General features: G+C 46.9%; 1 protein-coding gene across 12 annotated transcripts in view; it reads right to left on the reverse strand.

Annotated features, from left to right (window-relative positions):
- LOC144678767 (poly(rC)-binding protein 3) overlaps window positions 1–27,885 on the reverse strand; it is a 532,576-nt gene that overhangs the window by 240,519 nt on the left and 264,172 nt on the right. For all 12 annotated transcript variants that reach the window (XR_013576176.1, XR_013576177.1, XM_078538655.1 and 9 more), the window contains exon 2: window positions 18,379–18,422. The gene's annotated coding sequence lies outside the window, so the exon portion shown is untranslated. The remainder of the gene's footprint in view (window positions 1–18,378; window positions 18,423–27,885) is intronic.

Raw genomic sequence — 27,885 nt, forward strand, 5'->3', positions numbered from 1 at the left:
CCAAGGCCTTTCTGGCTTGACAGGATGGTTGATTCAAACTACATCCTCTCCCAGCCCAGATGTCCAGCTATAGCTCAACAGCTCAAATGGCTCTAGCTATCTCTCCCCTAAGCTCTCCACAGTTACTCTAAAATGCTATTTTTTCCCTTTCATCTCAGTTCCATTGTTCTCACACCGCTTTGAAACTCAAATCCTTCCAAATATAAAATCTTTTTTGTCTCTATCTTGTCATTGCTTTCGAGTTAATAAAATATAATATCCCCACTGTGTGTTTACCTATGGAACTCCTGCAAGATGCAAGCATGTTTGTGTCACCTCTGATTCCCCTATGATATTCAAACAAACTTTCAACTTATCTAAAAATGCAAATGCTAGGTGTAACCTATTTACTTGTACCTCAAACCTTAACACTTCTATCCTTTTCATGTCTCAAATCCCCCAGACAGCCTGATTCCTATTAGTCTCTGCCCAGCTTAATTAAATCTCACACACACATACACACACACATACACACACACACCCAACATTCTTTACAGAATGACACAACATTCCCCAAAAATATTTTTAAAAATAACATCCATTCTCACAATGGTGATAGTGTGGGAAGGAGAAGGTGAGGTAGGTGATTAGCCTTGATATTACTGAATGGCAGAGCAGACATGAAAAGAAAAATTGCTATTTCGATGGTTTTATAGTCACTATCATCATTCATATTCTTACTGGAACAGAACTTAAAAAGAGATCAGGTTATAAGAAATCCTACACAAAATGCTGGTTCCCAGAATATCTTTAACTAGCCATTTTAAATCATAAAAAGTGTCAACTAAGAGATAATTAATGTACCTATCAGATTAATAGTGATACCATTTCCAGTACAGCAGGAGTGTACAACATAGAGTTATACCATCAGCTCACTCCGAAATCATGCAAAGCAGGTTTCGATTTCAGTATGTATTATGTTGAATGATGCTCACTGGCTTCCAACTACTTGTAAATGTTTTAATGTGAGAGAAGACTCAATAATCATATAATTCCTTTGATTACATTAAGAACAGCTTAACATAGATGACAGGAAAAATAATGGAATAACTACTAAAGGAAAGAGAAAAACATCCAGAATTGAAAAATATAATAATGAGTAGTCAGTATAGATTTCAAAAGGGAAAATCTTGCTTGATCAACCTTATTGAATTTTTTGAGAAGGTAACCATTAGAGTAGTCAATGGTAATGGAATTGGTATAATTTTTGAATTATCAAAAGGCCTTCAGTAAGGTGTCCCATAATAGGCTAATGAAAAAGGTCAGAGAATGCAGAGCCAGAGGACAACTAGCAGAATGGATTGCTAGCTGGTTTCAAGACAAAAAGCAAAGAATGGGAATAAAGAGCAGTTATTCAGAGAGACAGAAGCTGATAAGAGATGTCCCACAAGGATTAGTGCTGGGACCATTGCTGTTCACAATTTACATTAATGATTTGGATTTTGGAATCCAAAACACAATTTGTAAATTTACAGATGACACCAAATTGTGAGTGGACGGTGGGGTGGGGGTGCGGGTGGGTTGAGGGGCGGTGGTTGTGGTGGTGAGATAGTCAATACTAAGGGGGACTTCAAAAATTACAGGAGGATATTAATAAACTTGCAGAACAGGCAAATAATTGGCAAATTAAATTCAACATTGATAAACATATGATAGTACACTTCGTTAGGAAGAATATGGTGAATATTTCCTCATGTGGGGAAGAGCGTAATTAGACTCACGCACACACACACACACCTTTAAGTAAATTTGTATTGCTTCCAGATGGAACTGGGAAGCTGCAGCTTTACTGATCTCTTGTGATACAAAACTATTTCTTGCCAACAACTTGTGATTATTTGATAATCGACCCTTTAACTGAAAGATTATTCCAGGTTTTTTTTTATACTGGCCCTAAAAATGAGTGGGATGCAATCCTGGCAGTCATGGTGTAACTGCACCTGGCAACTCCAATAGGGTTTGCACCATGTTTGCAGATTCCTGCGTTACCATGGGGTCATCTCAGCACTCACCTTCCCCATGCTGCCAGAAATCTTGGTAGCTGACCATCATTAGGTGATGAGGAATTTCCATTTCCCTCCCAAAGGTTCATACTGTCCCCCACCCTCTAACTTCCTCAAGCCACCGCGTTAGATAGACAATTCTAAAACTTTATAATAAATGCATCTGTCTTGCAATGTCAAGGCCACTTTCATATCCTGGACCTTCCCTCCAGTGATGCCCAATTATGCCCTTCTGCAGACCAGTATGTCCCATCTCACTCATTGTGCCAGCCTCCAGTATACCAGCCAAGAAAATAGGGACTCTCTTGATGTGGTTGGCCATTAAAGGGGTGGACGGATGCTCCCTTGCTTACAAGATTGACTGGAATTTCAGAACTAAGGTTGGTTCCTGATGCACCTGGATCCTGGCTTTTCCCAAAATCATTCTGCAGAAATATGAAAGGAATCTAGTAGAACAGCTGAGGGGATTTTGCCGCTGTTTTAAACTGAAAATGAGCCCAAATATAATTTTTCACTGGTGTATAAGAGCTTTGACCCTTACCTTCCATTTTTAAAATTTCACCAACTATTATTTCATCAAGTTACACCGAATCTACAGAACAGACTCAGGTAATTTGGCCTCATGATCTATCCCAGCATTAATCATCCACTTGAGCTTCCTCCTACCCCTCTTCATTTAAACCTTTCAACGTGTCCTTCTATTTGGACCAAGAGTAAATTGGAGAAGGGCCAATTTAACTAAACTGAGATACGATTTGGCAATAGTAGAGTGGAAAAAAACAACTGGAAGATAAATCCACGTCAGAGAAGTGGGAGACATTTAAGGAAGCGATAAATAGGGTTCAGTACAAATATGATGAGCAGCGGTCCAACACAATTCACCCTAACGTCTTATTTCTTCAATTACAAGTGGGCTTATGAGACAACATTCTCCACAAGGAGTCACCTCCTCAGCCCCATTGTCCCTTATACTCTATGCCAACCCATATACCACACCCAGTCCCCATGGTCCCTTGTACCCTCCATGTCAACTCACCCAGTGCCCAGAGCTCAAGAGCCATGTTGAGATGAAATAAAATAAGGTTCTAAAAATTTAATACAGCCTTCACTATAGTTAAAAACAAACTCCCATTCATCCATGCCCACTTGAAGCCTTTTTATCTCAAGTACTTAATTTTTTTTTTAATTCAATCTTGGGATGTGGGCATCTCAGGCTAGGCCAGCATTTATTGCCCATCCCTAATTGCCCTTGTTTAGACAGCATTTAAGAGTCAACTGCATTGCTGTGTGTCTGGATTCACATGTAGGCTAGGCCAGATAAGGTCTGCCCTACAGACCAGCAGACAACCTTCCCTAAAGGACATTAGTGAACCAGATAGGTTTTTACGACAATTGGCAATGGTTTCATGATCGTCATTAGGTTTTTAATTCCAGAATTTTTTTATTGAATTCAAATTCCACCATCTGCTATGGTGGGATTTGAACCCAGGTCCCCAGATCATTACCCTGGGTCTCTGGATTACCAAGCCAGTGACAATATCACTACGCCACCACCACCACCGTCTCCCCCTGTATAAAAATATAAAATAAATTTCTATTCATACTTCACATAAAAAGTTAATCCTTTAATAGCCACTTTAACCTGCCAATCAAACTGTGAATTCAGAAGACTTTTGCTGAGATAATTGTGGGTTTTAGGCATCAGCAAAGAATTCAAAAAGAGCCCTTAGGGAAACATCAACAAACAACTATTGAAACTGCTAAAACAGAGTTTTTAAAGTCTCATTGACAACTGTAGACATTTTTTTAAAAGCAAAATACTGCAGATGCTGGAAATCTGAAACAAAAATAATGACCATGACCCCACCACTGAACATCAAGCCATTGTTTCCAGGACTGACACTGACCTCATCTCCTCTGGAGATTTTTCCTCCACAGCTTCCAACCTCATAGTCTCCCAACCTCGGACGGCCCGCTTCTACCTCCTCCCCAAAATCTACAAACAGAACTGTCCTGGCAGACCGATCATGTCAGCCTGTTCCTGCCCCACAGAACTCGTTTCTTGCTATCTTGACTCCATTCTCTCTCCCCTTGTCCAGTCTCTTCCCACCTATATCCGTGAATCCTCTGACGCCCTACATCATATCAACAATTTCCAGTTCCCTGGCCCCAACCGCCTCCTCTTCACCATGGACATTTGGTCCCCCTACACCTCCATCCCCCACCGGGATGGTCTGAGGGCTCTCCGCTTCTTCCTCGAACAGAGGCCCGAACAATCCCCATCCACCACTACTCTCTCCGTCTGGCTGAACTTGTTCTCTCACTGAACAATTTCTCCTTAAACTCGTCTCACTTCCTCCAATTAAAAGGTGTGGCTATGGGTACCCGCATAGGCCCCAGTTATGCCTGTCTCTATAAGGGCTATGTGGAACATTCCCTGTTCCAGTCCAACTCAGGCCCCCTCCCACAACTCTTTCTCCGAAACATCGATGATTACATCGGTGCGGCTTCATGCTCTCGTCTGGACCTGGAAAAATTTATTAATTTTGCTTCCAATTTCCACCCCTCCATCATTTTCACATGGTCCATCACTGACACTTCCCTCCCCTTCCTTGACCCACCTGTCTCAATTTCTGGTGATAGGCTGTCCACCAATACTCATTACAAGCCTACCAACTCCCACAGCTACCTCGACCACAACTCCTCACACCCCGCTTCCTGTAAGGACTCCATCCCATTCTCAGTTCCTTCGCCTCCGTCACATCTGTTCTGATGATGCCACTTTCAAAAACAGTTCATCTGACATGTCTTTCTTCTCCCTTAACCGAGGTTTTCCACCCACGGTGGTTGACAGGGCCCTCAACCGTGTTCGGTCCATCTCCCGCACATCCGCCCTCACACCTTCCTCTCCCACCCAGAACCATGATAGGTTCCCCCTTGTCCTCACTTATCACCCCACCAGCCTCCGCATTCAAAGGACCATCATCCGCCATTTCCGCCAACTCCAGCATGATGCCACCACCAAACACATCTTCCCTTTACCCTCTCGGGCGGCATTCCGCAGGAATCATTCCCTCTGGGACACCCTGATCCACTCCTCCATCACCCCCTTCACCGCAACGCCCTCCCACAGCACCTTCCCATGCAACCGCAGAAGGTGCAACACCTGCCCCTTTACTTCCTCCCCCCTCACCATCCAAGGGCCCAAACACTCCTTTCAAGTGAAGCAGCACTTCACTTGCACTTCCCTCAATTTAGTCTACAGCATTCACTGCTCCCAATGCAGTCTCCTCTACATTGGAGAGACCAAACGCAGACTGGGTGACCGCTTTGCGGAACACCTTCGGTCTGTCCACAAGTATGACCCAGACCTCCCTGTCATTTGCCATTTCAACACACCACCCTGCTGTCATGCCCACATGTCCGTCCTTGGCCTGCTGCAATGTTCCAGTGAAGCTCAACACAAGCTGGAGGAACAGCACCTCATCTTCCGACTAGGCACTTTACAACCTGCCGGACTTAACATTGAGTTCAACAACTTCAGATCATGAACTCTCCCCTCCATCCCCACCTCCTTTCCGATCCCCCTTTTTCCAATAATTTATATTTTTAAAATATATTTTTCTTTTCCCACCTATTTCCATTATTTTTAAATGTATTTCCATCAATTGTTTCATCTCCAACTTTTAGCCCATTTCGATCCCTTCCCCCCACGCCATCCCCACTAGGGCTGTCTGTTACTTGATCATCCTGCTTTCTACCCTCAATGTCACCATTAGCACATTTCTTAGCTAATATCACCATTGTTAATACCCCTTTGTTCTTTTGTCTATGACATCTTTGGCAATCTCTCCTTTGCCTCCACCTATCGCTGGCCTTCTATCCAGCTCTACCTGTCCCACCCCCCTCAACCAGCTTATATTTCACCTCATTTCTATATTCCCTCAGTTCTGATAAAGAGTCATACGGACTCGAAACGTTAACTGTGTTCCTCTCCACAGATGCTGTCAGACCTGCTCAGTTTTTGCAGCCATTTTTTGTTCATTTTAAAGGGCTGAGAATTTAAATAACTTCAGACCATGACAGTTAAACAGATGTTTTACGCTCTTCAAGAGCCTCTATGCCTAGACATGAATTTGTGACTCTCACACTGCAGGACAAGACCCTTGCAGTAACCAAAATGGAGTCTGGCAGAACCCAAACTGAATATTAGTGAGCAGGTTGTTTCTGAGTAAATGCTGCTTGATAGAACTGTCGACCACACCATCCATTACTTTACTGATGATCGAGAGTAGAGTGATGGGGCGGTAATTGGCTGGGTTAGATTGTCCTGCTTTTTGTAGACAGGACATATCTGGGCAGTTTTCCACATTGCCAGGTAGAGGCCAGTATTGCAGTTGTACTGGAACAGCTTGGCTAATGACGCAGATAATTCTGGAGCACCAGTCTTCAGTAATATTGCTGAATGTTATCAGGGCCCTTAGTTTTGTAGTATTGAGTGCCTTCAGCAGTTTCTTGATATCATGTGGAGTGAATTGAATTGGCTGAAGGCTGGCATCTGTGATGCTGGGAACCTCAGGATGGATCCACTCAGCACTTGTGGGCTGAAGATGGTTGCAAATGTTTTAGCCTTGTCTTCTGTACTGATGTACTGGGCTCCCCCCATCATTGAGGATGGGGATATTTGTGGAGCCACCTCCTCCTGTTAGTTGTTTAGTTGTCCACCACCATTCATGGCTAGATGTGGCAGGACTGCAGGGCTTAGGTCTGATCCATTGGCTTGGGCTCATTTAGCTCTGTCTATTGCGTACTGCTTTCACTGTTTGGTATGCAAGTAGTCCTGTGTTGTAGCTTCACCAGGTTGACACCTCATTTTTAGGTATGCCTGGTGCTGCTCCTGGCATGCCCTCCTGCACTCTTTATTGAACCAGTGTTGATGCCCCGGCTTGATGGTAGTGGTAGAGTGGTGGATATGCCGGGCCGTGAGGTTACAAACTGTGCTTGTACATAATTCTGCTGCTGCTGATGGCCACAGTCCATCATGGGCGCCCAATTTTGAGCTGCCATATCTGTTCAAAATCTCTCCCATTTAGCATGCTGGTAGCACCACATAACATGATGGAGGGTATCACCGATATGATGATGGGACTTTGTCTCCACAAGGGCTGTGCAGTGGTCAATCCTACCAATAATATCATGGACAGATGTGTCTGTGACAGGTAGATTGGTGAGAATGAGGTCAAGTAGCTTTTTCTGTCTTGTTAGTTCCCTCACCACCTGCGGCAGACCTAGTCTAGAGGCTATGTCTTTTAGGACATGGCCAGCTCAGTCAGTAGTGGAGCTACTGAGCCACTCTTGATGATGGATATTGAAGTCCCCCATCCAGACCATATTCTGTGGCCTTGCCACCCTCAATGAATCCTCCAAGTGATGTCCAGAGGGAGTATTGATTCATAAGCTGAGGGGTGCAGTACACATTAATCAGCAGGAAGTTTCCTTGCCCATGTTTGACCTGATACCATGAGCCTTCATGGGGTTCAAGGATAATGGGGAATGCTGGATAGTGATAGGAGGAAGGGGAATTAGGAGGCGTGAGCATGGAGGAAGGTGGGGAGAACATTTTTGGTTGATAGGGGGAGGTTGGAAGCTGGTCTCCCAGACTAAAATCAGCAACACCATTGTTCAGTTCACCTTGCAATGACGCAATTTGAAAAACAAGCTAGAAAAAAATCGGCCAGGGAGGGGTCGCAGGGCATCTCGGAGGAGTTCAGCACAGCAATTCTTGGCCGATTGAAGGGGCACCCTATAACTATCTGCTCAAACTATGGACGGCATAGCTCAGCTGAGTACTAGACTTGGGGGTCTAATACACAATGAATGAGACTGGCTCCTTTACTAGTGGTGTGTTTGGGTACTGTGGTACATATGATCTTAATTGGTATCTGATTCTTACAGAGGCATATCAGAATGGATGTAGGGTCAAAAAATCAATGTCCACGCTTGCTGCGCAGAGGCCCCAAAAACCTCCATGGTCCCAGTGCATTGGTCATGACATTCAAGGTACCATGCTTGCAGTCAGGACATAAGTGCAAAGGCTGGGTATCCATAATTATTGTCAACCAACACAAGGCTGACTGTGGCTTCTAAGACTTGGGTCTTTTGACCCTAATTAAGAGCTCCTTTGTGAATGTGCAGTCACATCTGTGGGGAGAGCTCAGCCATGTTCATCGTCCAGGATGATATCATCCTGCAAGGGGTGGCTTTGGCATGCAATGTGCAGATTAAGGGGAAGTCAAGGGCTGGAGAGTGCATTCCTGCCTTGTATATGGAGGGAAACCATTCTACAGGTACTACCAGTGATTGCTCAATTGTATGCATTCACAGACACAAGGAGGAGTGGAGAGTGCAGACTGCAGACAATGCTGCCTTCTTGATAGCTTTGATTAGAATGAGGAGAAGAAGGGCCTGTTGCCAATTGCCACAGCTCAGGGAAGACCATCACTCTGAGGAACAAAAGCCAGTGGAACCGTAGGAAGACCCAATTGCTGACGAGATGGGAACAAATCCACAAAGACATTGGGTGTTATCAAGGAACTACATAAGATGCAGCTCATACATGAAGATTAGTGACAGACAACGCTACTGATGCCTTCACTTGTCTAGGGGTGTGGTAGCTCATATTCGCCATATTTTCTGTAAGGAACCCACACTGCACGGACTAGGAAGGCATCCAATGCTGGTTTCTCTGAAAGTCAACGCTGCACTGGACCTTTTTTCCTGTGGATCCTTCCAGGGCTCCACAGGGGACCTTTGCGGAATCTCATAATCAGCAACACACAAATGCATAAGGGAGTTGATAGATGCCCTTTTCAATAAAGTTCACCATTACGTGCAGTTTTGCACAGATAAACATAGAAACATAGAAAATTGGAGCAGGAGTAGGACATTCTGCCCTTTGAGCCTGCTCCACCATTCAATATGATCATGGCTGACCCTCCATCTCAAAAGCCCTACTCCTGTGCTCTCCCCATACCCCTTGACGCCTTTAGAGTCCAGAAATCTATCCATTTCCTTCTTAAATATATTCAGTGACTTGGCCTCCACAGCCTTCTGTGATAGAGAATTCCACAGGTTCACCACTCTCTGAGTGAAGAAGTTTCTCCTCATCTCAGTCTTAAATGGTCTACACCGTATCCTGAGACTGTGACCCCTTGTTCTAGGCCCCGCAGCCAGAGAAAATATCACCCCTGCATCCAGTCTGTCCATCCTTGTAAGAATTTTATATGTTTCAATGAGATCTCCTCTCATTCTTCTAAACTGCAGTAAATGTAGGCCTAATCTCTCCCCATATGACAATCCTGCCATCCCAGGAATTAGTCTGGAGAACCTTTGCTGCATTCCCTCTGTGGTAGGTATGTCCTTTCTTAGGTAAGGGGACCAAAACTGCACACAATACTCCAGGTGTGATCTCACCAAGGCCCTGTACAGCTGCAGGTAGACATCCTTGCTCCTATATTCAAGTCCTCTCACAATGAAGGCCAACATACCATTTGTCTTCTTAACCGCTTGCTGCAGCTGCATGCTTGCTTTCAGTGATTGGTGCATATTGACACCCAGGTCCCTTTTTACATCAACATTTCCCAATCTATCACCATTTAAATAATACTTTGCAATTCTGCTTTTCCTACCAAAGTGGATAACTTCACAATTATCCACATTATACTGTATCTGCCATGTATTTGCCCACTCACTCAACCTGTCTAAATTGCCTTGAAGCCTCTTAATACCCTCCTCATCGCTCACGCTCCCACCAAGTTTCGTGTCATCAGCAAACTTGGAAATATTATATTTGGTTCCCTCATCCAAATCATCGATATATATTGGCCGGGATTTTCCGGCCCCATCGGGGCGGGACCCATCGCGGGCAAGGTGGCGTCCCAGCCTGAAGCCCATTGACTTGCGGTGGGACTGAAAGATCGCGGCGGCGGGCGGGTGCAGAAACTTCCGCCAATTTTGATTAGCTGGGGCCCAAATACTAATCCCTGCGGTACCCCACTAGTCACCTCACTAGACCCAAGCCAGGCTGCCAGACCTGTGAGATTCGCTGTGATCTCAGGTTTTCCTCAAGTGCAGGGCACCATTGGCTGCACAAATGTAGCCTTGAGAGCTCCCTTTCAGCAGCCTGTGAGATTCATTAATAGAAAACGATTTCACTCTCTGTCCAGCTATTTTGTGATCACAGAAAGCAGATCATGCATGTTTGTGCTAGGTACCCTGGAAGCTAACACGACTCATTTTGAGTCATTCCCCAGTGCCAGAGATATTTGAAGAAGCTCGGCGCTTAGAGGATTAGTTCCTCAGTGATAAGTGTACCTCCTGAAGACATGGCTAATGACACCCGTTTGTCGTCTACAGAGTGCATCTGAGGAGAGATGCAATGCTGCACATTCAGCCACAAGGTTCTTAATAGAGAATACTATTGGTTTCTTAAAGATGTGTTTCAGATGTTTGGGCCGCTCAGGCCCAGTATTCACTGCAGAGTGTGTCCCGTATCATCATTGTTTGCTGCGCCCTGCACAACCTGGCACTGCAAAGGGGAGATGTGTTGCCACAGGGAGGCCTGGAGGAGCTAGACATCTTCTTGGATGAGGCAGATGTTGAAGGGGATGAATCTGAGGAGGGGAAGGATTCAAACGAGCCACATGAGAATGCCATTGCACTGGCATGATATGGCAGACATGCCCATGACAACCTAATAGTTTCAAGAATCCAGGAGGAATAAGCTGAAGAGAAATTGTTGCAATATAAAAGCAAAAAACTGCGGATGCTGGAAATCCAAAACAAAAACAAAAATACTTGGAAAAACTCAGCAGGTCTGGCAGTATCTGCGGAGAGGGACATAGTTAATGTTTCAAGTCCGAATGACCCTTCAACAGAACTAAGTAAAAATAGAAGAGAGGTGAAATATAAGCTGGTTTAAGGGGTGGGGGTGGGACAAGTAGAGCTGGATAGAGGGCCAGTGATAGGTGCAGTTAACCAAAAGATGTCACAGACAAAAGAACAAAGAGGTGTTGAAGGTGGTGATATTATCTAAAGAATGTGCTAATTAAGGGTAGAAAGCAGGACAAGCAAGGTACAGATAGCCCTAGTGGGGGTGGGGTGGGGTGAAGGAATCGAAAAAGGCTAAAAGGTAGAGATAAAACAATGTATGGAAATACATTTAAAAATAATGGAAATAGGTGGGAAAAGAAAAATCTATATAAATTATTGGAAAAAAAAGAGGGTGGGGGGGATCGGAAAGCGGGTGGGGATGGAAGAGAGAGTTCCGGACTGAATATTGAGTTCAACAATTTTAGATCATCCTTGGAAGGCACAGTAGCCCAGGAGCCTTTTGGCCACTGTGGAATGTGCTTAGCACTCCACAAGTGCAGATCCTTAAACAACTACACAGTGCAGTCCTTTCAACCATGCCACCAACAAGTAAGTGGTCATGAATCCTTCAAGAGGCTGAAATGCTATTGCACATGTAGATGCACTCATGCCTGCATGACAGCAGTTTGGCAAGGTAGTTCGAAGACAAAAAACTTTTGTCAATGGTTAGCATTTGACCATCTCATGAAGGAGCTACATCAGTAAAGCACAATCTCTCCAAATGCTAGCTGTCATGGATGAATAATGCAGAGGCTGCATCTTGATACTGAGCCCCAATGTGTCATCGGGCATTAGGATGCAGTGACCTGTTACTCAACAGCATGCACCCAAATCTGCGAGTTAAGTTAACATTGTCCTCACAAAGAGTGGTTTATTATTGACAAACATTCATAACTCTGCATTTGTCCGAAATTTACATCCAGCATTGCCTTGACACTTGGGAGAGATGTGGCCTAGTCAGTTTTGACACAGCAATCAATAATAACTTATTATCTTCATCAATAATGCCTAGCACTCAAATGTGTCAGAGCATCACTTCCATACCATGACAGTGCTCAACATTGTCCATCTCACAAAGGCCAATTATTTCTAGGAATCCTAAGTCAATGAGTACACAGCTATGCCATAAATTACGAATTGATTTGCATTCTGTTACTTCACAAAGGCATTCCACTAGGCAGCCTTTCAGAAGCAAACTATGATCTTCACAGGTAAGTGGATGGGTTCATCAGGATGAGCACACTCCTCTGACAGCACACACTTATTCCCGTTGTTTCATAGCAGACGTTTCAAATATCACCAAGTGGAACCAATTTCCATCACTCAACGTCATGGGTGGGGAGAGTGGAGACTAATAAATGAATAATGTCCAGCCTTAAAAGCAGAGGTGAAATTACACTACAGGGAGGCATGAAAGGCTATGGTGTTCGACAATGAATATTACTTTAACCACAGTCATAAAATAAACGTTACTGGGTGAAAAGACTCCAATGTTGGTCGCGAAAAATACTTAAAACATCCACAAACTGCAGACTTCAGTACAACAGCATCAGGATAATCATGAACCTCGATGAACAATTTTCATGAGGTCAAATAGTGTCTGCCTAAGATGCAAGGATTACTTGTGTCTTGCCCAGCCATCATTTTCAGATAAGAAGTGACTTGTTCATATCATTGAAGTGGAACTAAAGGCAATTCACTGTGATGAGATTGGGTGAGACTTAATGGAACTGAGGGACAAGATAGGAGATAATTGGAGGGTTGGGTTCATTTTGTACCCTTCTATGAATGCGGGACCTTGCATCACATCGATTAGCCATTCAATACATGAGACTTGGAGAGGGATAAATGTGAAATATATTTACAATAGTGCAGATGATGTACAGTGAACAAACACCCATGCCACTATTACCCATTCAAAACTTGTTAATTTTCCTAACTCTATCGCTATGTCCAGGTACAATCCCGATATCCGCAGTAGAGGTGAAGACAGCCTGCTGACTGCTTTGCCCTGTTGTCTGAGATGTCTTTGGTGGGTGTCCTCTGAAGGCCCAAGGCCTGAATGGCCCCAGCCTGCTAAGAGTCTCCTGCTCTGGACAGGTGCACCCTCCTCGGCCTGATCTGCTGGAGAACAGGCAGAGGGAGTTTGGAGTGGCAGGACACCCTTGGAGTGTCCTGGTTGGTGTCTCTGGGGTGTCTTGTTGGCAATTCTCCTCCCTTTGGGTGCCCAAGGGCCCCTCCCTAACTCCTTGAGGAGAAAGGGAACCTGAAGGGAGGTTGAAGCACCCTGTCCCCCTCTTGCTTAGCTGCTGCTGGAACGCACCCATGGTCAGAACGATGGTGTGCAGGTCTGAGCATAAATCTGCCAGAACCTGCTGGACTTGGGTCTTCAAGGTAGCCGCCACTCTCCCCATGGAGACTTTGACACGCTCGCATGCTGGAGCCATGACATCAGGCAGAACATGGACAGACTCCTCCATCCTTCATTCCAGTCTAGTGTCAACGCTGACAACGCTGCTTGATGTTCCCCGCCTGTCTTTGCATCTCTAACATTTCTCTCAGGCCAAATGCAGAGGCTGATCATCAGACTTGGGCTGGGATTTTCCAGCCCCATCACGGGCAGGATCCACCACGGGCGAGGCGGCGCCCCGACCAGAAGTCCATTGACTTACGGCGGGACCAGAAGATCGCAGTGACAGGCGGGTGCAGAAAATCCTGCCCTTGGTCTCTGCAGGGATCTGGTCTCCAGCAGTTCTCCATGGGCAGAATCTTCAGGTCGGTGAGGGGGGGTGGGCCCAGTGGGCCCCGCTCGCTGACACATAAAATGACACGCAGTGACGTCGGGCATGCATCCCGATGTCACCGCGCGTCATTCAGATATTCAGTTCGGCGGTCACACACCGGAGTCAGCTGCGCACCCACTGAACTGTCAAAGGCCTATTAAGGCCATTTAAATATCAATTAAAACACTTAACTGTGCTGCCCATCCAACCTTAAGGTTGGTGGGCAGGCAAAGAGCCCAGGCGGCCTTCATATTTATCATGAAACTTCATCCACAGGCGGGATGAGGTTTCATGAAGGTTTTTTAAGTTTAATAAAATTTTTAAATAAAATTCATTGTCGTGTCCCAGCTCATGTGACACTGTCGCACGAAGGGACATGTCTTAAATTTTTTTTTCTGTTTTTATTAAAATTTTAAAAATCAAACTCATCTCCTTGAGCCAGCTCTGGGAGATTTCTGTGCTCTTTCGCACGCATGCACAAAAGAGCACAGGCCCCGACTCAGCCTACTCCCCCGCCCGCACAGGGAGCGCACAGCATTTCTGGGTGCGTGTCAAGCTGGGCGGACCTTAGTAGTCCGCCCATATAAATTGGTGGTGCACAGCCGATCACGGGCGGCAATCAGCTGCGCACCCGCCCACTCCCATCCAACCCACCCAACGGGAAGAAAATTCTCTCCAAGTGTCAGAGGCCTCAGCTGTCACTGCCTCCACCTACTGTGGACATGTGTCTGTGAGGTAATCACCAGACTGTGATCCCAAGCCTACTGTAGAACTAGGACCCACTAAGGCGCATGTATCTGCACTGGTAGAGGGTGCAGGGGAACGATGCTTCCTCTGCCTCCTCATCTGATGTGCTCTGGAGGGTGGGGCTGAGGCCTTTGCTTGGCGGTTTCCTCCACCTTTTCTTGCAGGTGGCTGGAATAGAGAGAAGAGATAATTAGGCAGGTTCTTACACTATAGGTCACACAGTCATTGTCCGCATGTGGACAATGTATACTGGATGGATCCTCAGTGGCTCGTTTGGGGAGGCTGATCTTCCCTTCTGTACAGGAGCAATCTCTGTCCTCACCAGCATGCTCTGCTGCTTGCTCCTCATTGGAGGAGAATGTCCTAAGCTCTGGGGTCCCCCCCTGGACTTCATTCCCATTGGTTTGGGCAATTTTGTCCTGCGTAAAGACAGATGAATTGACTGTGAGCACTATGGTTGAAAGAGCATTTCAGAAGCATGCATGCCTCCTGTTTGTGTTGCGCCTTCCCCAGCAAGGGACAAAGATGCCGTTTATGCAGCATCTTACATGAGATGGTGATCTTAAAGTGGCTGGCAGACATGTGGTGCTGACGTCCATCTGCTGGTAGTGTGTGACATCCTTGTGAACTCTAACCCTTAGGCTGCCTAATGCCCTTATGAGAGTATGAGTAGAAGTTGCACTTACCCTGGCAGAGCACATCAGATCATTCATTCATTTCCTGCACTGTAGGGTGGTCCTCCTTCCAGGCTGACATGGTCAGGTGGGAGTGCCTCCTGTTCCCATCCCTGGGGAAGAGACTTCCCGCCTTTCCTGGACGATCTGGAGGAAAATCCCCAGGTAGGCCTCACTGAGCCTTGGGGCTGAGGGTCTATTACGTTTGGTTGCCATGGTAATGCAGACATTGAACCTGCACCTGACCTGCAGTAAAGGAATGTCTGTGCAGGTGCCATTTAAATATGACACCCCAACCTTTGACCCCATGAGGTAATAGTGGGGGCGGATGAATCACTGCTGCGCCACAATTTTCAACGAGCTACTTATTGTTGCATATTTAATTAGCTGAGAAACAGAAAATTGGATGCAAAAATCAGCCCCACCACCCAGCAGGAATCATGGCGACTTCCCTGTCCCCTGCCAAATGGAAAATTCCACCCATGGAATCTGTTTCAATCATAACATCATGTCCCTCTTTATTGCCATTATAGCTAGAAATTTTCGCTCAGTGTGCGGGTGTGCGGCCGACATGCTCAAGCATAAAATGACATGCGGTGACATCAGGCAAGCATCCCGACATCATCGCACATTCGTGCGATATTTCGGTCAGCGTGCACACGTGAAAGTCAGCAGTGTGCCTGCCAACAATTAAGTGGCCTATTAAGGCCCTTAATTAATTAATTAAGAACAATTTTTCACTGCCTGTCCATAGATGGGCGAAAAGGCCAAGCAGCCTTTGCATTTTTGGCGAAACCTCATTCACGACAGGATGAGGTTTCAACCAGTGATTTAAAAAAAACTTTTGGCACTCCTATTTAACATGTCCCTGCTCATGTGACAGAGTCACTTGAGGGGACATGCTTTCATTATTTTTCATTTCTTTATTTTGAGTGCTGAAAATCTTCAGCTCCCTGAGGCAGCTCTCTGCCTCGGGGAGCTTTTACTGCGCACACCCGCACACATGTGCGAACTTCAGCGCTCACGCTCCTCCCGCCCCCACCCCGGCAACGCTGAGTGCTGCAGCACGGGTTTCACGCTGGCTACCCATTAATTGGCCAGGCAACATGAAATCACGGTCAGCTTCCCAACCACGCCCGGGCCTGCCCACCACTCCCGCCCGACATGGGCAAAATTCTGGTCTGTGTTTCATTGTGTGGTCAGACAGAGGATTTGGGAATTGTCTATTCTTCCAAAGTATACTTCTCGAATCTGTAGTTTCTCAAAGCCATTACTCTATATTTAAAGCAAGTATTTGAACATTTGGACCTCTACAGGAGGTTGGAGCTTCACCTCCTTCCAGATCTCTCTTACTTCCCAGTCATGCGATCTGACATCGTTATTGCATCAGCATCATGTACACTTCTGATGTTAACCCTTCACATTACATTGTGTTGTGTCTGAGTAGTATCAACAGCCCCACTCACCCTCATAATCGTTTCTAAATATGTTATATCCTGCAATATTTAACTGCCAGTCCTGTTTTTAATGTAGCCATGTTTTAGTTGTTCGTACTCCATCTGGTTCCTTACTACAAATTATTACCTCCAGTTTCCCAGTTGTACTTCGGATGCTGTGCACGTTGCTGTACATACAATTTAATTTGCCTTTTTATTAATTGTTTTGCTCACAATAAAGCTGGTTATCAAGGACATCTTATACAAAAACTTAACAGTTTAAGTGCAAGAGCTAACACAATGTAGGCATAATATATCTAAAATTATTACAAAGGGCATTTAAAGATCTATGTTTCATTGTTTGTTAACTTTGTAGCTAACTGCATATATGTTTTACATTGTAGCATAGACTTAAAAGACTTCCCGTGCCCTGAGACACATGAGGCAGACAAAGTACATACTTATGTCTGTTTTCCATAGCTTATTTTTCCCTGAAAAGGTCGCTAGTTTTAAGCCAGAGGCTATAGTTTGAGGTGAGCCACTCCACACCAAGTATGGCTGACTAGGAGTCTCTCCATCTCTTACCACCTGCCACGGATGTGTTGGAAGCATTTGCAGATAATCAATCTGTTTGGCCGGGTTATAAACACACCTGCCATAGCCATCGAGTCCTGGAGCGGGACTTAAACCGAGAGTTTCTGGCTTAGAGGCATAGATGCTACCTACTGCATCACCTCCAACTCCACCATAAGACTCATTGTAGCAGACTTGTCAGTGAATTATAGACCCAATATACACCCAAAGTTGCAGAATAATGCAAGGGCTAATCATGAAGTACATCAGAATTCCACAGGCTAGACAAATAATAAGTTGCAGTAGCATTATAAATAATTTTCCCACATAGTTAAATCTGGACAGAATAAAATTGAGCAAGATTTTTGCACCCGGGTTCTGATCCCACCTTCAGAATGAAATGCATGTCAGGAATCCACAAATGCCAGTGGCGGGACCCAGAGGGAAATTTTGAAGGGGGCAGACAATTAAATAGCTGCCTCTGGGAGCCCAGTTCAATTAAGGACAGAAGGCAGGATCCTGAGTCTAGAGGGTCAATAGTAGGCCACCCATCGCTGAAAGTTCAGCAGCCCTATCTTCAGAATATTGGAGAATGAGAGGGTAACTCAAGATAGAGGTGATCTCTTGAAAAATTTGCAGCTGAAAATTTGCAGACTGTCATTGTGGAGGGGCCGCAGCTGTGACCCTCTGGCAATCACAGCAGTTGGGGGGGTTAAATTGAATGAGATATTGATGGCCCCCTAGTCAGCCACCAGAGGCCACCTCCATTCATCGGCTGAGCTTTGGCCTCAGTGAGGGCATCATTTGCCATCTGACAAATTACAGATGGCTTCTGATCAGTGCCCTCAATCAGCAATTAAATTGGCCTAATCACCCCACCGTTTCACCCCACCGATTCAGCCTCCCTCAAAATAGCCCGGAGGCCAGACCATGGCAGCAGATAGCATACCAGCTGGGAAATTGCCTGTCTTCAATCCTGCCTCCACATCTCCACGAAAACTCAGCCCATTCTGTGCAAAAATGATGTCTGTTTGATTTCTCATTAGGTAATTGACCCAAAAAAGATTACAATTGTCTCACCTACAGATACAGTTTAATGTTCTATGCACGTTTCATGGCGGTATGTTCACTATGGAAGAAATCTTTATTTCTTATGGATTAAATTATTGCTAGGTAACTAAACACAACTTACTACAGCTGCACCTCAGTCGTTTTATCTTGAATTTTCTTTCGCTCCTGAAATACAGGAAAACAGAAAACTGTTAAGTGCATCAAGATTGAAATACTGAAAAGACAAATCCAGTCCAATGCATCTTTTAGTTTTAATTTGAAAAAGGACAAGTGTTTTTTCAGCCTTAGAAACTATACGTCTTGTATACTGATATGTCTACATAACTTTGAAAGGACCAGCTGAGGATATATATTCAAAAATACTTCCAGGTGCTCATTGGGTAAAAATGTCCAGCTCTTTTATGATTCAAAGCTGAACAAATCAAGAAAATGCCAGGTTTAATCGCTTTAATCCCAGATTTGTGCTGAGATTATTGATTGCAATGGATGGCGGGACTACAATTGGCTTCAGCATCCCTGTACTAAGGAAGTATAAAATAGGTAAGATTCCCACTCCACTCCTAATTGGTTTCCAGTGACACTGTTTGAGGTGCACCCGTGGACACTGGATGAATAACTGAATCTGGCTGAGTTGAAATGTCCTTCTTTGGTCAAATAACTTGCCAAAAGCCAATGGCCACAAAATTCAGCATTTTTCCACTGTTTTTTCAATACTAAGCTCTGATTTGCCTCCTCAGTGGCATTCATGTTGCTAGCCACACCAAATGCCAATTTGTTGAAGGCATTAGATGAGAGTGCACATAGGAAGCATCCATCAGAAGTGTGAAGAGTAGGCAGGCTATGACATCAATCGGTGTACAACACTGATTTGAGGGCAGCACTACCATTTTGGATCACGATATTTAAGCTAACACTACCTCTTAAACACACACAGCTGAACATGCATTCTGAAGCAAGTTGACCCCCCACCAGCGCTATTTAAGGGGATCATCAACTACTTTTAGATTAGTCACTGATGATTTCCACTGGATATCGTTAATATTGTAGAAGTGCTTGATGGCTTCCAGTGTTGTTTAAAGTTGGTGTAGTCGACAAAAAGTGGTGTGGAACATGCTGTATGACTTTCTCCTCATTTCAAGGATTCTGCACAAACCACTTGCTCCGAGTCATGGCTGCAGCATGCATCCCCCTTAGATTACAACGTGACAGGCAGAATGAGCAATGGGGGCACAGAGCGGGATAAGCTGCTGGAGGAGAGAGAGAGGGAGAAAGGCAAGAGGCCATATCACCCCATGGCATTCAAGGAATAATTCTCCAGCTTGTACCTCAGCAAGGAACAGCGTGCCAGACATATTTAATTCACTAAGGAGGTCCTCACTAACTGCTGTCACCTGCTGCAGCCACAACTGCAGCCTCAAAGCAGGAGAAGGTCAGCATTGGCAGTGGCTGTGAACGTTACAGTGGCCATGAATTTATATGCAATTGGCTCCTTCCTGGCTGCAGCATGGAATATTTGAAACATCTTACAATTTGCCAACCACTGGTGCATAAAGGACATAACTGAGGCTTAGCATTATAAAGGAGCTGAATACATTTCATTTTCTCTTGCCTGAGAAAGGCAGGTGAAGCAAACACATAGGGCTGAATTTTCTGTTTGTCGGGCGGGCGGGCCCGACCCAATCAGCGAATGGTGCGGAGCCGATCGCCACCATTTTGCGCGGGCGGGCCAATTAAGGCCCGCTCAGCGCGTTTCAGACTCCCGTGTACAGCGGGAAATTCAAATCTGTGGCAGGTGTGTTCAGGCCGCCGGTTCCAATGGGGAACCAGCAGTCTGCATAAAGAAAGGCCAGGCTGCCTCCTTTAGGCTGTTCACCATGGCCAGCAACCGGGCTCCAGAGGAGGTCAGGGCAGAGGAGGAGGAGGGGGGCAGGCTGCAGGGTAGGCCAGCGGGGGGCCAAAGTGCCCCAACGGTTTTCCGATGCCTGCTTTGCTGCCCTCCTGGAAGAGGTGCCAAATCATCGGGAGGTGTTGTTTCGGGAGGATGGGAGGAGGAGGGCCCACCCACATGACCAGGCAGGCGTGGCAGGAGGTGGCGGAGGCTGTAAGCTCTCAAGATGATGTACGGCGCACCGGAACCCAGTGCCACAAGTGCTTCAATGATGTGTTGCGCTCTGGAAGGGTGAGTACCATGTTGGCCTTGGCCATTTTACCCAGCAGGTAGCCTTAGCCTTTGAGGCCCGCCCACCCCTCACGTCTTAGTGTCGTTACTGCATTGGGCATTTGGCGCACGCTGGGTGGGCAAACAGATAGTGACCATGCTTACATCGGCCTTAGTGGTTGAGGAGAAGGTGGGTTCTCCCTGCAGCGTATGTTGGTGTTTGTCGCATTTGAGTAGTCTGGGGGCAACCTGCAGGGGAGGCAGCTAGACACATACTCAGAACTCCAACTTACTGATGGTGATGAGATGGTGGAAGGGGAGCCTCAAGGTGTCGTGGCCAATAGCCATCTGCTGGCCTGGGCGCCGCACCTAGTTGCGCCTCCTTGCCATGGGCGCTAAGAACCGTGTGTTATTCAAAGTGATGGACGCTGAATGTGTCCAAGGTGTCCGTTGGGGGATGGGGTTGGGAGCAGCCGTACGATCTTCTGGTGACTGATCACCAGTAGTGTGGACAGGAGCCGCTGGAGGCCTCAGATGGGCCACTGTGGTTGGGGTCCGGCGTGCACATGCAGAGTACATGAGCAATCTGCCCCAATAAATCCTCTTCTCTGTTCTGCAGGCAAAATCAGAGAACAATATGAGGGAGCATTGGCCATGGAGCTGGGGAGAAGGCAGGCGACCAGGTCGGCAGGTGTCGACGAGGCTGGGGTGCAGCGGCCAGGTATTTGAGACCCACAGCCCCATCCACTCTGTCTCCCCACCATCCAAAGCACTGATGGTTGCTGCAATCGTTAATGCAGCAACACTGCTCATTCACAGACTGAGACAGTCAGACATTGGGTCATACCCAAAGTCCCTTGGCCCCTTAAGGATGCGGGTCCCTAGCACCTTCCAAAGTCGCCTTATTCCATTTGTGACCACTATCCCTATGGCCTAACACACCATGGCATCGCTGCTGCACATCCAAAGACTTATTGCATCTTAGGAGGGCTTGTACCTCCATCACCCTTTCAGCCAGTGTTTTGCACATTACTCTGTCCAAAAGGTCCTCAGCACCTCACCTGTCAACCTCATGGCACTCAACTTAAATAAATGTCACCACGTTAGTCATCCCTGCGCCAAGGGAAAATGTTGCCTTCTGTCCACCTGTTCTATGCCCCTCATAACGGTATGAAGGTCAATAATGTGACCTTCCTGTGTTCCACGGCAAGTGTTTGCAATTTTTCCTCATCACTCCAACTCTCCAGGCCAGCATACATCCAGGTTAGGAACATTTGCACTCTCCCCACTCCAATGCCATCCCTCCCATGAAGCACAGGTCACAACTGAATGCAGAAGTGTAGATGTGGCCTCGACAACGTTTTCTGCACTTGCAACATGACCTCCCTTTTCCTACATTCTATTCCTCGGCTAATAAAGGCAAGTGTGGCTTTGACCTTGTTAAATGCCTTATGTTCCTGTTCTGCTACCTTAACGGTTCTGCCCAGCAAGGTCCCTATAATCGTCATGACTTTCCACGGTCCCACCATTTCTCATGTATTCCCATACCTTGCTTGTCTTGCCCAAGTGCTTAATCGCACACTTATTCACATAACATTCCATGTGGCATTCCTTACGTCACCTGACCAGCCTGTCTGTATGCGCATGTAATGTTTGGGCCTCCTCTTGACTATTTACCACCCCACCAATGTTCGTCTCCTTAGGTTCTTGAAGGTTGAGCGCATTATGTGCCTGGAGGGGAAAGGGATGAATGGTGTTACTGACTGAACACTAACTGATGCACTGTCCTTGTTGTTAATTTCAGCATTACCACCGCATGGCCACCACCAACAAGTCCACACCTGAGGGGCATCACTTGCAACTTGCGTCACATCATTTCAGCAAGCCAGGCACAGCGCAGTGACTACCACATCGGTGGTGATTATGATGTCGGCTAGTGTCCCAGGGCACAGTGGAGAGGGCACTTCACAATCACTGGAGGAGATGGCACGGACAGAGTGCTGATGGTGCCAGCAGCTGCAGGACTGCAGGGGACCAGGCACATGGTGAGTCCAGCAGTGATGATGTGCCTCTGGAGATGTCAGCCATGCAGCAGCTGCAGGACAAGCAGCAGGGTGCGTGGGAGCATCTGGCAGGGTTGCATGAGGGTGTGCTTCACTTGGTCTCTGTGGTGGAGGAATCCAGGCAGAGTGTCAGTGATGGCATGAACCTCAGGACAAAGCTTCAGGCTTCCTCCACTGAGAGATTGGCGACTCTCGTGGAGAGGGGCTTCCAGCAGATTGAGAATCTTCTGATTGGGTTACGCTTTGACCTGCAAGCCCTCACAGCACTAATGGCCACATTGGGAGATGTTCTGGGCACCAAGTGTCGCAGCTCGGTGCCCATCCATTTGCGGTGAGCAGGGAGGTCCAATGTGACTTCACATCGGCGCAGCAGCTGCCTGTCGACACTGCGAGCTCCTCTCAGGGCGCTCCGGATGAGGGCAGCAGCTCCACTGCCCCTCTGTCAGTGACTGTTGCATCGGTTGAGGCTGTGACAACTGGGGAGGTGCCAGCTGTGGAACTGGTCACTCCCTCCCAGGTGGGGACAGCACAGGCTCCACGGGCCAGAGGACAGCCGCCAAGGTCATCGAGGCCAACAGGACAGCAGAGTCAGCAGGCTGTCTCACAAGCCACTCCGAGCGATGGGGCGGCACCAAGACATAGCACCCCCAAACGTAAGCATAATGCACTCCATGGATTTGTCACTGGTGATTTTGTGTTGGCCCTAGATTAGGGAATGTTTCATTATCTGCGTCAGAGCGATGTTTGTTGTTCATTTTGGTGGCAATAAAGTCCACTTTTCTGACCATGGCTGAGGGTGTTTCCTTTGTGCTGCATTTGTATGTTTCACAGACATATCATGAGTGTTTGAGTGGACATTGATGTTTCTGTCCTAAGACCTTAGTTGCAGCTGATGAGGCAGAAGATGTAGCACCTAAGTGCCACGTGTGGAAGCACCAGACAATGCTGGTCCTGCAGATCCATGTGTGTGGAGCTAGCTGAAGGTTCGTTGGATTAAAGTGCCCCAGATGTCCCTGCCTCCTTGGTGTAGTAGTGGGTCGGCGTGCTGCCCCTCATCATTGACCTGTGCTTCCTCATCCTTGAACCACTGCTGGATTCATCATGTGCAGCCTCATCCAGGGCGTCAAGGTCTTCATCATCAACTGCATCCCCCTTTTCCAGTGCAAGATTGTGCAGAGCGCAGCATGCTACCACTATCACAGAGGCGTGATCTGAAGGGTGCTGGAGTGCGCCCCCTGAGCGGTCCAGGCAACGGAAGTGCATCTTGAGAAGACCAATGGCTCTCTCCACCACAGACCTTGTGGTGCCGTCGCTCCTATTGTAGCGTACCTCAGCTTCTGTTCTTGGATGGCGGAGAGGCGTCATGAGCCACCTTCTGAGGGGATAGCCCTTGTCACCTACCAGGTAATCATCCAGCCGAGCCGGAGCACTGAAGAGCCCCGGCACCTGGGAGTGTCTGAGGATGTAGGTGTCGTGGGAGCTGCCTGGGTACCTTGCACAGACTTGCAGAATCTGCATCCTGTGGTCACACACTATCTGAACGTTCCTGTTGACGAAGGCACCGGGCTCACCTGCTGGCGCCTTGATGGCTATATGTGTGCAGTCTATTGCACCCTGGACGTGGGGGAAGCCAGCAATGGCCGTGAAGCCTCTGGCTCACTGTGCCTGACTTGCCTGGTCACAGCAGAAGTGGATGAAGGTCAATGCACGTCTCATCAGAGCGTCTGTAACCTGCTTGACACAAGTGTGGACAGCTGATTGGGAGACACCGCAAAGATCACCCACCGAGCCCTGGAAGGAGCCAGATGTATAGAGGTGGAGGGCAACTGTGACCTTCAGAGCAACTGGCATGGGGTGTCCATCCATACAGTTAGGGGAGATCTCAGGGCCAATCATCTGACAGATATAGTTCACTGTCCCCCTTGACTGTCGGAGCCTCCTTTGGCACTGCACCTCAGTCATATTGAGGTAGTTGATTCACCACCTGTATACCCTGGCAGCAGGATAATGGCATCTTCTGCAGCCTCTTCCATCTTGGCCAACCTCTTGGCCCTGTGCCCCTTGTGCCTGCGCCTGGCCTCCCAAAGGTGGCTCCCCTGGAAGCTGATTTTCCACTCCTGGCCTCCTCCTTATTCTATCCCTCCCTTTCTCCTCAGAAGAGCTGCCTCCAGTAGAGATGTCAGAACCCACACCCACAGGCAAAATGGAGGCCTCTGGAAAGCTGCAGACCCGATAAAGATTACCGTCTGCAGACTGGTGAGCTGAAGCTTCAAAGTACAGAGAAAGCTGTTGGAAATTGATTTGAACTGCTAACAAATCACACAGGCAAGTTTAAAATACTTTCTGCAATAAATGCTTCAGGTAAAACATTAACAACCCCCCTGAGCCCACATATCCCACCCATGGATGAGGTTTGTTAAAAAATCACTTACCCGCCTGCCCGTTGGGCCCGTGCGTCGAGGCAAAGATCACACAGGCTCCTCAAAATCGGCGTCAATTGCTGAGTTAAGGGCCCTAACAAGGCCTTTAATTAATGGCGGGCGCGCATCGTGCTTCATAGCGAGCCCAGCTAAATATCACGATGCTGCGCGCTGACATCGGGACGCTCACCCAATGTCAGCGTGCAACATTTTAAGTGCTGACGTGCGGGCTCCGCCACCTGCACGTCAGCCATAAAATTCTGCCCATAGTTTTGCATGGATTGCAGGCTTCCCCATAGTGCAGGGTGCCATTTGTTGCACACACATCATTTTGCAGGCACCGCACATTAACTTTGAGCTGTTATGCAATAGAAAGAAATTCCACTTCCTCAACATCCAGCTGGTACGCAACCAAATGTAGCATAACATGCAGGTCAATGCCCAGTGTCCTAGCAGCAGTCATGAGGCCTTCATTCTGCGGCAGACCATGGTTCCATCTGCATTTGAGCCACCACAACAAACCAACGGGTGACTACTTGATGACAAGGAATATCCTTTGACAACAAGGCTCATGACTCTGATGCTCAACCCACACACATGTGGAAATCATGCCTACAATAAATGCCATGCTGCTATGTGCACAAATAACACTGCCTTGACCATTCTAGAGGAGCCCTGCAGTACTCAGCGGGGCACTTGCCAAGATTCATGGTAGTCTGCTGCACTCTGTGCAACCTCAGCATTGTGAAGGCACAGACCGTGCCACCTGCTTTATGGTAACAAGTTGAGGAATCGTAGAATCATCGAATCATAGAATGTCCACAACACAGGAAGAGATAATTTGGCCCGCCATGTCTGTGCCGCCTCTCTGAAACAGCAATTGCCTTTTCCCCTTAACCTTGCAAATTTTTCTCTTTAGATAATTATCCAATTCCCAACTGAAAGTCATGATTGAATCTGCCTCCACTACACTCTCAGGCAGTGCATTTCTAAACACTCACTGTGTAAGCTTGTGTGAGCTTTTCCTCATGTCACCGTTGCTTCTTTTGCCATTAGTGTCATCTAGTTCTCAACGCTTCGCCCAATGGGAACAGTTTCCCCCTAGCTACTCTGTCCGGACTCCTTATGATTTTCAAATCTCCTCTCAACCTTCTCTTCTTCAGAGAAAACAGTCCCACTTTCACCAACCTATCTAGGTAATTGAAGTCTCTCATACCCGGTACCATTCTTGTGGATCTTTTCTGCACCCTCTCTAAAGCCTTCCCATCTTTCCTATTGTGTGGTGCCCAGAATAGGACACAACACACCATTTGAGGCCAAACTAGTGTTTTATCAGAGTTCACCATAGCCTCCTTGTTTTTGTACTCCATGCCTCTGTTTATAAAGCTCAAGATTCCATATGCTTTCTGAACAGCTTTCTCAACCTGTCTTGCCACCTTCAACTATTTCAGCATATATACCCCCAAGTCCCTCTACTCCTCCAACCCTTTTAGAATTGCATCCTTTATTTTATATTATCTTTCATCATTCTTCCCGCCAAAATGTCTCACTTCACACCTCTATGCTTTAAAATTCATTTTTTTTATTCATTCATGAGATGTGGGCGTCGCTGGCTAAGCCATCCCAAGTTCCCATCCCTAATTCCCTTGAGAAGGTGGTGGTGAGCTGCTTCTTGACCGCTGCAGTCCATGTGATGTAGGTACACTCAGGGTGCTGTTAGGGAGAGAGCTCCAGGATTATAACCCAGCGACAGAGAAGGAATGGTGATATAGTTCCAAGCCTAGATGGTGAGTGGCTTGGAGGGGAACTTTCAGATGGTGGTATTCCCATGTGCATGCTGCCCTTGTCCTTCTAGATGGTGGTGGTTGTGTGTTTGGAAGGTGCTGTCTAAGGAGCCCTTGATGTGTTCCTGCAGTGCATCTTGTAGCTGGTACACACTGTTGCCACTATGCATCGGTGGTGGGGGGAATGAATGTTTGTGGAAGGGGTGCCAATCAAGTGGGCTGCCTTGTCCTGGATGGTGTCAAGCTTCTTGAGTGTTGTTGGAGCTGCACTCATCCAGACAAGTGAAGAGTATTCCATCACACTTCCTGACTTGTGCCTTGTAGATGGTGGACAGGCTTTGGGGAGTCAGGAGGTGAGTTACTCGCTGTAGTGTTCCTAGCCTCTGACCTGCTCTTGTCACGAATGGTGCTGATCATTATGCAATCATCAGCAAACATCCCCACATCTGACCCTATGTTGGAAGGAAGGTCATTAATGAAGCAGCTGAAGATGATTGGGCCTAGGACACTATCCTGAGGAACTCCTGCAGTGATGTCCTGGAACTGAGATGATTAACTTCCGACAATCACAACCATTTTCCTTTGTGCTAAGTATGACTCCAACCAGCAGAGAGTTTTCCCCCTGATTCCCATTTATTCCAGTTTTGCTAGGGCTCCTTGATGCCACACTCAGTCAAAAGCTGACTTGTTGTCAAGGGCAGTAATTTTCACCTTGCCTCTGGAGCTCAGCCCTTTTGTTGATGTTTGAACCAAGGCTGCAATGAGGTCAGGAGCTGACTTGCCCTGGTGGAACCCAAACTGAGCACCAATGAGCAGGTCATTGCGAAACAAGTGCCGCTTGATAGCACTGTTGATGACCCCTTCCATTACTTAATGGATGATCAAGAGTAGATGTTAATTGGCCGGGATAGATTTGCCCTACCTTTTGTGTAAGGACATACTTGAGCAATTTTCCCCATCGCCAGGACAATGCCAGTGCTGTAGCTGTACTGGAACATCTTGGCTAGGGGCATGGAAAGTTCTGGAGCGCAAGTCTTCAGTACAATTGCCAGAACATTGTCAGGGCTTATAGCCTTTGAAGTATCCAGTGACCTCATCTAAACCCCTGTTTCCTGTTACTAAGCCAACTTTGTAACCATACTGACACTGTTCTTTTATTCCAAGGGCTTCAACTTCGCTGACTAGCTTGTTACGTGTCATTTT

Source organism: Cetorhinus maximus, chromosome 3 (assembly GCF_964194155.1).
Source record: "Cetorhinus maximus chromosome 3, sCetMax3.hap1.1, whole genome shotgun sequence".
In the NCBI taxonomy this organism is placed as follows: Eukaryota; Metazoa; Chordata; class Chondrichthyes; order Lamniformes; family Cetorhinidae; genus Cetorhinus; species Cetorhinus maximus.